Below are 13,356 nucleotides of genomic sequence, written 5' to 3' on the forward strand. Positions count from 1 at the left end.
TTAATACTATTTATTATAGGGTTTGCGAGGTGGGAGTGAGGCGGTTTAGGGGTTAATAACTTTATTAGAGTGGCGGCGAGGTCCGGTTGGCAGATTAGGGGTTAATAAGTGTAGGTAAGGTAGCGGCGACATTGGGGGGGGCAGTTTAGGGGTTAATAAATATTATGTAGGTGTCGGCGATGTTAGGGGCAGCAGATTAGGGGTACATAGGTATAATGCAGGTTGCTGCAGTGTCCGGAGCAACAGATTAGGGGTTAATAGTGTAATGCAGGGGTCAGCGATAGCGGGGGCGGTAGATTAGGGGTTTATAAGTGTAAGGTTAGGGGTGTTTAGACTCTGGGTTCATGTTAGGGTGTTAGGTGCAGACTTAGAAAGTGTTTCCCCATAGGAAACAATGGGGCTGCGTTAGAAGCTTAAGGCTACTTTTTTGCAGGTGTTAGGGTTTTTTTCAGCCCAAACTGCCCCATTGTTTCCTATGGGGGAATCGTGCACGAGCACGTTTTTCCAGCCAGCCGCTACCGTAAGCAACCCTGGTATTGAGAGTTGAAGTGGCGGTAAATATGCCTTTACGCTCCCTTTTTGGAGCCTAACGCAGCCCTTCAGAGAACTCTAAATACCAGCGTTGTCTTAAGGGTGCGCTGGAATAAAAAGCAGCGTTAGCTACGTGGGTCTTTACCGACAAAACTCTAAATCTAGGCGTATATAAATCCCTGGTAAGACCTCACCTTGAGTATGGAGTGCAGTTCTGGGGACTAATCTAAAAAAAAAGACATTACAGATTTAGAAAACATTCAGAAAAGGGCCACAAGGTTTATAAGGGGAATGGAGAATTTAAGCTTTTAGGAGAGGTTAGCCAAACTGGGTCTGTTTAAGGCCCATATACAGAGAGGACAGAAGCTCTGTTTATTCCAAGAAAATTTTTGTGACAAAAGGTCACAATTTAAGGCTAGAGGAAAGGAGATTTAATCTCCAGTAACGTAAATGTTTTTTTTCCACTTTAAATGCAAACGAATTGTGGAATTCATTACCTAAGGAGGTAGTAAATGCCAATACCTTAGATACATTTAAAATGGTTTAGAAACATTTCTGTCTAGAAACAGAATTCAGGGATATTATTGCTTGTGTTAAATTGATCTTTTTTAAGTATATTGAGATTTGTTTAGGTTAAACTCGATGGACTTCTGTCTTTTTTTCAACCTTATCTACTATGCTATTATGTTACATACATACACACTACCGGCTAGATTACGAGTCTTGCGTTAGCCTTAAAAAGCAGCGTTAAGGGGTCCTAACACTGATTTTTAACGCCCGCTGGTATTACGAGTAAGGCAGGTACAGGTGTACCGCTCACTTTTTTTCCCGCGATTTTAGCATACCTCAAATCCCCTTATGTCAATTGCGTATTCTATCTTTTTAATGGGATTTGCCTAACGCGATTATTACAATCGCTGGAAAAAGTGAGCGGTACACCCTCTCCTGTCCAGACTCCTAACGCATTTAAAAGTCAGTAGTTAAGAGTTTTATGGGCTAACGCCGGAACATAAAACTCTTAACTAAAGTGCTAAAAAGTACACTAACACCCATAAACTACCTATTAATCCCTAAACCGAGGCCCCCCCACATCACAAACACTATAATAAAATTATTTAACCCCTAATCTGCCGACCGGACATCGCCGCCACTTTAATAAATGTATTAACCCCTAAACCGCTGCACTCCCGCCTCGCAAACACTAGTTAAATTTTATTAACCCCTAATCTGCCGTCCCTGACATCACCGACACCTACCTACAATTATTAACCCCTAATCTGCCAGCCCCAATGTCGCCGCCACTATAATAAATGTATTAACCCCAAAACCTAAGTCTAACACTAAGTCTAGCTTAAATATAATTTAAATAAATCTAAATAAATTTATTATAATTAACTAAATAATTCCTATTTAACTCTAAATACTTACCTGTAAAATAAACCCTAAGCAAGCTACAATATAACTAATATTTACATTGTAGCCATTTTAGGATTTATATTTATTTTACAGGCAACTTTGTATTTATTTGTATTTATTTTAACTAGGTATAATAGTTATTAAATAGTTATTAACTATTTAATAACTTCCTAGTTAACATAAGTACAAATTTACCTGTAAAATAAATCCTAACCTAAGTTACAATTATACCTAACACTACACTATAATTAAACTAATTACCTAAACTACCTACAATTATTTACAATTAATTTAAATAAACTAAATTACAAAAAAAACCCCACTAAATTACAGAAAATAAAAAAAGAATTACAATTTTTTTAAAGCTAATTACACCTACTCTAACCCCCTAATAAAATAAAAAAGCCCCCCAAAATAATAAAATTCCCTACCCTAATCTAAATTACAAATAGCCCTTAAAAGGGCCTTTTGCGGAGCATTGCCCCAAAGTAATCAGCTCTTTTACCTGTAACAAAAATACAATACCCCCCAACATTAAAACCCACCACCCACACACCCAACCCTACTCTAAAACCCACCCAATACCCCCTTAATAGAACACTACCCCCTTGAAGATCACCCTACCTTGAGATGTCTTCACCCAGCCGGGCACAAGTGACGTCATCCAAGATGGCGTCCCTTCAATTCCGATTGGCTGATACAATCCTATCAGCCAATCGGAATTAAGGTAGGAAAAATCCTGTTGGCTGATGCAATCAGCCAATAAGATTGAGCTCGCATTCTATTGGCTGTTCCCATCAGCCAATAGAATGCAAGCTCAATTCTATTGGCTGATTGCATCAGCCAATAGGATTTTTCCTACCTTAATTCCGATTGGCTGATAGGATTCTATCAGCCAATCGGAATTCAAGGGACGCCATCTTGGATGATGTCACTTAAAGGAACCTTCATTCAGTCGTCGGATCAAGAAGGAAGAGGATGCTCCACGTCGGATGTCTTCAAGATGAACCCGCTCCGCTCCGGATGGAAGAAGATAGAAGATGCCGCCTGGATGAAGACTTCTGCCGGTCTGGATGTCCTCTTCTAGCTGGATCGGATGAAGACTTCTGCCCCTCTGGAGATCCACTTGTGCCCAGCTGGGTGAAGACGTCTCAAGGTAGGGTGATCTTCAAGGGGGTAGTGTTAGGTTTTATTAAGGGGGATTGAGTGGGTTTTAGAGTAGGGTTGGGTGTGTGGGTGGTGGGTTTTAATGTTGGGGGGGTATTGTATTTTTTTACAGTTAAAAGAGCTAATTACTTTGGGGCAATGCCCCGCAAAAGGCCCTTTTAAGGGCTATTTGTAATTTAGTAGTAGGGTAGGGAATTTTATTATTTTGGGGAGCTTTTTTATTTTATTAGGGGGATTAGAGTAGGTGTAATTAGCTTTAAAAAATTGTAATTCTTTTTTTATTTTCTGTAATTTAGTGTTTTGTTTTTTCATAATTTAGTTTATTTAAATTAATTGTAAATAATTGTAGGTAGTTTAGGTAATTAGTTTAATTATAGTGTAGTGTTAGGTGTAATTGTAACTTAGGTTAGGATTTATTTTACAGGTAAATTTGTACTTATTTTAACTAGGAAGTTATTAAATAGTTACCTATTTAAAATAAATACAAAGTTGCCTGTAAAATAAATATAAATCCTAAGTTAGCTACAATGTAACTATTAGTTATATTGTAGCTATCTTAGGGTTTATTTTACAGGTAAGTATTTAGTTTTAAATAGGAATAATTTAGTTAATTATAGTAAATGTATTTAGATGTATTTAAATTATATTTAAGTTAGGGGAGGTTAGAGTTAGACTTAGGTTTAGGGGTTAATAAATGTATTATAGTTGCGGCGATGTTGGGGGGGGCAGATTAGGGGTTAATAAATAAAATGCAGGGTTCTGCGATGTTGGGGGCAGCAGATTAGAGGTTCATAGGGATAATGTAGGTAGCGGCAGTGTCCAGAGCGGCAGATTATGGGTTAATAAATATAACGCAGGTGTCGCGATGTCGGGGGCGGCAGATTAGGTGTTAATAAGTGTAAGATTAGGGGTGTTTAGACTCGGGGTTCATGTTAGGGTGTTAGGTGCAGATGTAAAAAGTATTTCCCCATAGGAAACAATGGGGCTGCGTTAGGAGCTGAATGCTGCTTTTTTGCAGGTGTTAGGTTTTTTTCAGCCAGCTCAGCCCCATTGTTTCCTATGGGGAAATCGTGCACGGGCACGTTTAGCCAGCTTACCGCTACTATAAGCAACGCTGGTATTGAGGTGAGATGTGGAGCTAAATTCTGCTCTACGCCCACCTTTTTTGCGGCTAACGCCAGGTTTAATACCAGCGTTACTTTAGGTGAGCGGTGAGATGAAACTAAGCATTAGCAACGCACCCCTGTTACCGCAAAACTCGTAATCTCTATGTATATATATATATATATATATATATATATATATATATATATATATATATATATATATATATATAAATGTATGTTCTAAATGGATTAGGCACTCCAAAAGGTATATCTGCCAAGTCTTTGTATATCAATATTCAATTCATGAAGACTCAGCTCTATAGTTCAACTCAATCTTTATTTTAGTGAGTGAGCTGAGTTTCATGAATTATATTATATAGCTCTGTAAAAAAAAAAGTAAGTCTTTCACATTGCTGTTGGGTGAATTTATGCCACTCCTGGCGCAAAAATTAAACCAGCTCGGCTTTGTTTGACCATCCATCCTCCGAGTTGGGGAACATTGTCAAAACAGAAGGAAGCACATTACTTTCTATGGGCCAGATAATTAAACATTCTCTAGTTTGGAGAGAGGTTATAGTGCTGACTTCACAGAGGCAGGACTCACTGATTTTTTAAGAAAAGGGGAGGAATCTGGAAATCCCAGAGAGATTAGAGATGCCTTCCTAACGGCAGTTCTGCGGTCAAAGGGGTGCGTTAGCTACGCATGCTTTTTTCCCCCCGCACCTTTTAAATACCGCTGGTATTTAGAGTTCACAGAATGGCTGCGTTAGGCTCCAAAAAAGGGAGCGTAGAACATATTTACCGCCACTGCAACTCTAAATACCAGCGTTGCTTACGGACGCTGCCAGCTTCAAAAACGTGCTCGTGCACGATTCCCCCATAGAAAACAATGGGGCCATTTGAGTTGAAAAAAAACCTAACACCTGCAAAAAAGCAGCGTTCAGCTCCTAACGCAGCCCCATTGTTTTCTATGGGGAAACACTTCCTACGTCTGCACCTAACACTCTAACATGTACCCCAAGTCTAAACACCCCTAACCTTACACTTATTAACCCCTAATCTGCCGCCCCCGCTATCGCTGATACCTGCATATTTTTTTAACCCCTAATCTGCCGCTCCGTACACTGCCGCAACTTCATTATACCTATGTACCCCTAATCTGCTGTCCCTAACACCGCCGACCCCTATATTATATTTATTAACCCCTAATCTGCCCCCCACAACGTCGCCGCCAGCTACCTACATTAATTAACCCCTAATCTGCCGACCGGATCTCGCCGCTACTCTAATAAATGGATTAACCCCTAAAGCTAAGTCTAACCCTAACACTAAGTTAAATATAATTTAAATCTAACGAAATAAATTAACTCTTATTATATAAATTATTCCTATTTAAAGCTAAATACTTACCTGTAAAATAAACCCTAATATAGCTGCAATATAAATTATAATTATATTGTAGCTATTTTAGGATTAATATTTATTTTACAGGCAACTTTGTAATTATTTTAACCAGGTACAAAAGCTATTAAATAGTTAATAACTATTTAATAGCTAAAATAGTTAAAATAATTACAAAATTACCTGTAAAATAAATCCTAACCTAAGTTACAATTAAACCTAACACTACACTATCAATAAATAAATTAAATAAACTACCTACAAATAAATACAATGAAATAAACTAACTAATGTACAAAAAGTAAAAAAGAACTAAGTTACAAAAAATAAAAGAATATTTACAAACATTAGAAAAATATTACAACAATTTTAAACTAATGACACCGACTCCAGATGGTTGCCGGTCCGGATCTCCTCTTCTTCCCGGATAGGATGAAGACTTTGGAGCCTCTTCTGGACCTCTTCAGCCGCCGCTTGATAGAAGATTTCAGCCGGATTATGGATCGCCAGCCCCCTCTTGGGCTTGGATGAAGACTTTGGAGGACGGATCGGTGAACCTGGCATGGTGAAGATATGGTAGGAAGATCTTCAGAGGCTTAGTGTTAGGTTTATTTAAGGGGGTTTTGGGTTAGATTAGGGGTATGTGGGTGGTGGGTTGTAATGTTGGGGGGGGTATTGTATGTTTTTTTTACAGGCAAAAGAGCTAAATTGGGACCTGAAGCTGGTCTCCCAGTTATACCCCTCGGGCACTCTGCTCACACCATATAATATAAGATCTGTTATACAAGATCCCCTCATGTGGACTACTTTTGAATACTCCAGACTATATGCCTTCTTGATGTCTTGGGGGTTTCCCAGAGTCCCTAATAGACCCTGACCAAATGGGAGAAATTGTGGCAGCTCCAGGTTAAGACCCCTAGACTCATATCATTCCACTACAACCTACTACAGTCATCCACAAACAAAGACAGCCCCTGGCAACTTAGAGCCTGGGAAGGAGATCTATCCAGACCAATCTCTGATAAAAACCTACATACCGCTATGACACTAACCAAAAAGACTCTACACTGTGCAAACACTCTTGAATCATATATGAAATTGTTCTTGAGATGGTATTACACTCCCGGTCCGGATCTCCTCTTCTTCCCGGATAGGATGAAGACTTTGGAGCCTCTTCTGGACCTCTTCAGCCGCCGCTTGATAGAAGATTTCAGCCGGATTATGGATCGCCAGCCCCCTCTTGGGCTTGGATGAAGACTTTGGAGGACGGATCGGTGAACCTGGCATGGTGAAGATATGGTAGGAAGATCTTCAGGGGTTTAGTGTTAGGTTTATTTAAGGGGGGTTTGGGTTAGATTAGGGGTATGTGGGTGGTGGGTTGTAATGTTGGGGGGGGTATTGTATGTTTTTTTTACAGGCAAAAGAGCTGAATTATTTGGGGCATGCCCCGCAAATGGCCCTTTTCAGGGCTGGTAAGGTAAAAGAGCTTTGAACTTTTTAAATTTAGAATAGGATAGGGCATTTTTTTTATTTTGGGGGTCTTTGTTATTTTAATAGGGGGCTTAGAGTAGGTGTAATTAGTTTAAAATTGTTGTAATATTTTTCTAATGTTTGTAAATATTTTTTTTTCTTTTCAAAAAAAATATTTTTATTTTCATTATAAAGTAAGCTTGATAGCGACAATTACAGAGTAATTAACTTGTTTTGTACATATTGAATCAACAGAAGTCTTAGTAACAGTGTCTCCATGGACAGATACAGGTAATATCAGGTATATAACAAGGTTCTCCAGGCTACAAAAGCATAGAAAATGGACAGAATGCATAAGCTAGACCTGAATGCTGTGATTGGTGTATTACTACAGTCTAGTCATGGACACAACAGCACAATAATTTCAACTAGTCAGCTTAAGGAAAACCTTTACCATGGTTGTCTTAGTGACCCAGGGGGTCATTCGTGATGTACGTCTCCAGGTGGGGCAAAGAACCCCAGAAAAAGAGGGTTAGGGGGAGGGGGGGGGGGGAGCAGGGGGTGAGGAAGGGATAGTAGGTTGCATATTATGGGCGGGGGGAGATTGGGGAAGGGAAAGAAGGTGCAGAGAAGGAGGGAGAGAGAATGCAGGCCAGCGGGCACAGACCAGAGGAAGCAGATATGAACCATTCATCAGGGGTCGGCGTGAATATGCATTAGCTGGACCTAAATGTTATGAATGGAGTAGCACAATGATCTTAGATATGGACACCACATTACAGTAAATTCAACTATTCATCTTAAATAAAACCTTTACCCTGTTTGTCTCAGCGGCCCAGCGGACCATTCGTGGTGTGCATCTCCAGGCGGGGCAAACAACCCCAGTGAAAGAGGACTGAGTGGGGGGGGGGGGGAGTAGGGGACAGGGGAGGGTAGTAGGTCGCACATTATGGGGAGGGAGGGAGAGACGAGAAGGGGAAGAATAAGCAGAAAGGAGGGAGTGAGAATGAAGGCCGACGAGTACAGACCAATAGAAACAGATGTGGGACAGTCATCAGGGGTTTGAGTACTACCATACTGTAGGTTTAGGATTTATTAGTGCGGGTGTCTAGGGGCCCCCTCTCGCGTATTTCCCTGCCTACACTCCTCCTGATAGTGAAACCAGGGTTCCCAAATTTGCCAGTAAAGATCTTCTCTATCAGCATTGAAGTAATAGCCCTGATCCATCTTAGCATAGACTTGTATTATGGCTGTGATAGCTGCAATGTCTGGGGGTTGCGTCTGTTTCCAGGCTCTCACTATCGCCAACTTCATGGCCGCAAGTATGAAGATTAACAGCTTAGTTAAAGGGGTCGGGATACTACGCGGGAATATATGTAGCAGGGCAATTTCAGGGGTTAGTGGTATTTTCATCCCGAGACTGAGGCAAAGGGTAGATACTTGAATCCATGTGGGTTTTTAATTAGGGCAATCCCACCATATGTGTATGTCTGAACCTCGTAGCTCGCATCCTCTCCAACATAGAGAGGTTGCTGTAGGGAACATCTGCGATAATCTGGAGGGAGTGTAATACCATCTCAAGAACAATTTCATATATGATTCAAGAGTGTTTGCACAGTGTAGAGTCTTTTTGGTTAGTGTCATAGCGGTATGTAGGTTTTTATCAGAGATTGGTCTGGATAGATCTCCTTCCCAGGCTCTAAGTTGCCAGGGGCTGTCTTTGTTTGTGGATGACTGTAGTAGGTTGTAGTGGAATGATATGAGTCTAGGGGTCTTAACCTGGAGCTGCCACAATTTCTCCCATTTGGTCAGGGTCTATTAGGGACTCTGGGAAACCCCCAAGACATCAAGAAGGCATATAGTCTGGAGTATTCAAAAGTAGTCCACATGAGGGGATCTTGTATAACAGATCTTATATTATATGGTGTGAGCAGAGTGCCCGAGGGGTATAACTGGGAGACCAGCTTCAGGTCCCAATCCCTCCAGTGCTGGACATGCGTATCAGGTAAGGCTGCAAGCAGGGCGGGTAAGGAGTGTACAGGAGAAGGATGAGGGGCAACCTCAGGAAGATTTTTAAGATTACGCCACATTTTTAAGTTATCCCTGACAATCGCATTCTTAATTCTCAGTGTGTCTAGCTGGTAATCAGGGATCCAAGGCAAATCCGTCAAGTCCAACCCCTTGGGCAGGTCAAAAATCTCTATGCTCTTCCATCCCTGGGGTTCCCCTTTGTCTGCCCATGCCGTAATGTGTGATAGCCTAGCTGCCTCATAATACCCGCGTATGCTGGGCATAGCTACTCCTCCCTGTTCATATTTTTTCTGGAGTATTTTCGCAGCAATGTGAGGCCTAGACTCTCCCCAGATGTACTTTTGGCCAATAGATTGGAGTTTATCTATCAGGGCACTAGGCACATTAAGGGGGATGCACCGGAAATAATAGAGAATCTTGGGTAGAATCGACATTTTAAAAGATGCTATACCCCCCTACCTACCATCCCTAGGTGCCGGATGGTAGTATGTGACCACTGGAAAGAATATGATGTTCGTAGAACATCCAGTTCAAATGCGGGAATACCAATCGGTAAAGCCTCTGTCTTCGAGACATTAACCTTGTAATAGCTATGAGCCCCAAATTTGGAAATAAGATCAAGGAGGGTCGGCAAGGAGCTCAGCGGGTTTGTGAGGAAAAGTGTCACGTCATCAGCAAATAATGCTACCTTTGCAGTGACTCCACCAAACTGTACCCCATGTATCGCACGTGAGTTCCTAATGGCTTGGGCCAAAGGTTCAATGGCCAGTGTGAGAATTAGGGGTGACAAGGGACACCCCTGTCTGGTGCCATTAGTAATGTGTATTTCCGGGGAAGCAAATCCCAGGCCTTTAACTACCGCAGTTGGGCAGGAGTATAGGGCTTGAATCGCTGTTATCACTTCATCTGGTATGCCGAATTGGGTAAGCGTACACCATAGGTAGTCCCATCTGACCCTGTCAAACGCTTTTTTTGCGTCTAAAGACAGGGCCAGCATGGGTAGCTTTAATCGGGACGCCTCCATGAGGATGCCAAGTGTTTTTCGGGTATTGTCAGGTCCCTCTCTGCCAAAGGTGAACCCGACCTGGTCAGGGTGTACTACCTTCGGGAGTAGGGTATTAAGACGGTTGGCCCAAAGTTTAGCATAAAGCTTTACATCCCCATTAATCAATGAGATTGGTCTATAGCTGGTACATTGTGAGGGATCTTTGTTTGGTTTGGGAATCGGTAGTATTGTTGCCTGTAGGAATTCCTTAGTAAACAACCCCGACTCTCTGAAAAAACCTTGAGGAGGATTTTGCTTAATTCCACCCTAAAGAGTTTGTAGAAGGATGCCGGGTACCCATCTGGGCCCGGGGCTTTGTTGTTTTGGGTATGCTTGACAGCAAGGTTAATTTCTGATAGAGAAAAAGGAGCTCTAAGTGTTTCTTTATCATCTTCCGATAAAGTAGGCAAGTTGAGGCTTTGCAGGAATTCAACCACTTTTTGTACAGAGGACTCTTTCCCAGCCATTGAAGGTTGGAGATGGTATAGATCTGAATAGTAGGTCGCAAAAGTTTCTCCGACTTCCTTAGGGGATGTGACCAATATGGTCCCCCGTTGGAGCGCCAAGATTCTGGCTGCCGCGGTTCTCCCCCTCAATTTGTGTGCCAGTAGTGTTGAGGCTTTATTGCCCTGACAGTATAGTAGTGTCATGAATTCATGTTTACTTCACTCTCTGACCGTCCTTTACTGATTATGTCCTTGCACCATCTGGAAACTCCCTCTCACATACAACGTATAAAACATCAACCAACCTATTGCTTAGTGCTTAGAATTCTGTCTCCTACCGCAATCAATCTCCTAAGGATTCACACCCCTCAGCAGCTGTTGCAACTAACACAGGATCTCTGCTCAACGGAGCCGGCTGTGACGTCACACGCCACCGGAACACTCCTAGCTACTCTCAACTCTCCTTACAGATTGTTACCGGTACCGGCCTCTCTGTTACCAACAGAAGTAGTTAACTAAAACGGACTTACACCTTCTACCTACTTGGTAAGATTTCAGCTTATATCTTACCTACCTTTTTCTGCAATCCTGAATGTATCAAATCTGTTCAAATGTTACACAGCTGTTTCTAAAAGCCTCCTTGCAACCTATAACTAAATTAGGAATACTTTTCACAGAGACTTATAGATTTTGTGATTCATTCAATCGCTTACGTATTACTACTGAAGTTTTCTCTTTACCCTAACTTTAGACAGTTTACAACACTGATACTATTTCCTTCCCTGATTAAAGTGCTGTCTTGTCAAAATAGATCCTACATTTTTCACTATCACAACTTTATTATTGCTTATGGTTTATTGAATTGCACTTTGCATTTCCTCTTTTGTTTGCTTAGTTGCAGTATTCAGATTCAAACCAATATTAATTGCCAGACAGATATCCTCATACATATTAAACAAAAGCTGCGCCGTTGTTTCATATTTGTATCAGATAACTGTCTAACTACATTCATATTAATTCTTAAGGCTGCAGTTGTGGTTCAAAGTTGTTACTTTGTTGTTCTTTTTCTGCCTTGTAGGAAAAGCAGAATTAATTCCTGACATTAATTCTAAGCCCCAAAAAATGGACCCAGCAGCATTATTATCTCATGTGGAAGCCCTGACTCAGACTGTAGATAATTTAACTAAGGGCATGACTGCTTTACAGTTAGAAAATACTACTCTAAAAAAATACATTGACGAAAAGACTGATAACTTACGATTAGCATTTAGTACTCATGAACCCCAACCATCCCCCCCTCCACATTTCTCTGGCCTTAGGCATGAATTTAGAGAATTTAAGAATTCTTGTTATCTTTACTTTCAACTAAAACCAAAAACTTATGCCACTGACAATCTGAAGGTTCTTACTACCATCTCCTACTTAAAGGGTGAACCCCGTATTTGGGCAAATCTGTTTTTTGAAACTAATGACCCAATATTACACTCCCTTGACCAATTTTTTAAAGCCATGGGTCAACTTTATGACGACCCCTACAAACAATTATCAGCGGAAACTGCTATGCGCTCACTCCGCCAACTTAAGAGACCAGTTGAAGAATATATAACTGATTTTAAAAAATGGTCATCTGACACCATGTGGAATGATCTCTCTTTGCGAAATCAATTTCGCCTAGGGCTTTCAGATCCCCTAAAAGATGAGCTTGCCAGACAACCCCTACCTGACACTCTAGACCAACTAATTGATTTAAGCATTACTTTAGACAGACGTTTGAGAGAAAGACGCTCTGAAAAACAACACTCAGACACCCTCATGAAAGCCTCTCATCTTAGTACATTACCCACTCAAAACAAAGCAATGACTAAGACCACTACTACCCCCATGGAGCTCGGATTTATCAGAGGTCCATTAACCCCTCAAGAAAAGTTGAGACGTAGAGCTAACGATCTCTGCATGTACTGCGGGGGGTTGGACCACTCAGTCAGAGATTGTAACCAACTTCTGCGCAGGAATGGTAAGCCACCAATAATACAAACTTGTTTATCAGCCAAACAAACACTTACTAATCATTGTTCCCTTCCAATTCTGTTACAGTGGGAACACCACCGAATAGAATCGCAAGCAATCCTTGACTCTGGGGCTACTCACAATTACATTGACCAACACTTTGTGCTAACAAATAAAATACCACTTGTTAAAAAGTTAAATCCCAGTGTCCTCCGTTTTGTAGATGGTAAAGAAATAAGCTCAGGTCCCATACATCATCACACTATACCCTTACGAGTCACTACACAGACACATCATTCTGAATTTGTCTCTTTTGATGTCATTCCATCACCACAGTTCCCTGTTATTTTAGGTATTCAATGGCTAAAGAAACATGATCCTGATATTACTTGGTCCTCATCAACAGTACAATTTAAATCTCAGTACTGTATAGATACCTGTTTATTCCATGAAAATTTACTATTAATATACCCTGATACTGTACCAAAGGAATATTGGTCCTACTCAGATGTCTTTGACAAAAAAGAATCTGAGATGTTACCCCCTCACAGGGTTTATGATTGTCCGATAGATCTACTGCCAGGAGTAGATATTCCCTATGGACATATATTCCCTCTCTCAGAACCCGAATTAGTACACCTTAAAGCTTATCTAAAAGAAAACCTACAGAAAGGATTTATACGTCCATCCACTTCTCCTGCAGGGGCTGGGATATTCTTTGTGACCAATAAAGACC

General features: G+C 41.0%; 1 long non-coding RNA gene across 1 annotated transcript; it reads left to right on the top strand.

The window, feature by feature from the left end:
* Window positions 1-12,595: 12,595 nt before the first annotated feature.
* On the top strand, window positions 12,596-12,820 carry LOC128637427 (uncharacterized). Its single transcript, XR_008399006.1, has 2 exons — window positions 12,596-12,627; window positions 12,708-12,820. It is a non-coding gene; the product is annotated as an uncharacterized LOC128637427 (long non-coding RNA).
* The last annotated feature ends 536 nt before the right edge of the window (window positions 12,821-13,356 follow it).

The sequence above is a fragment of the Bombina bombina genome, chromosome 1, assembly GCF_027579735.1.
Source record: "Bombina bombina isolate aBomBom1 chromosome 1, aBomBom1.pri, whole genome shotgun sequence".
NCBI lineage: Eukaryota > Metazoa > Chordata > Amphibia > Anura > Bombinatoridae > Bombina > Bombina bombina.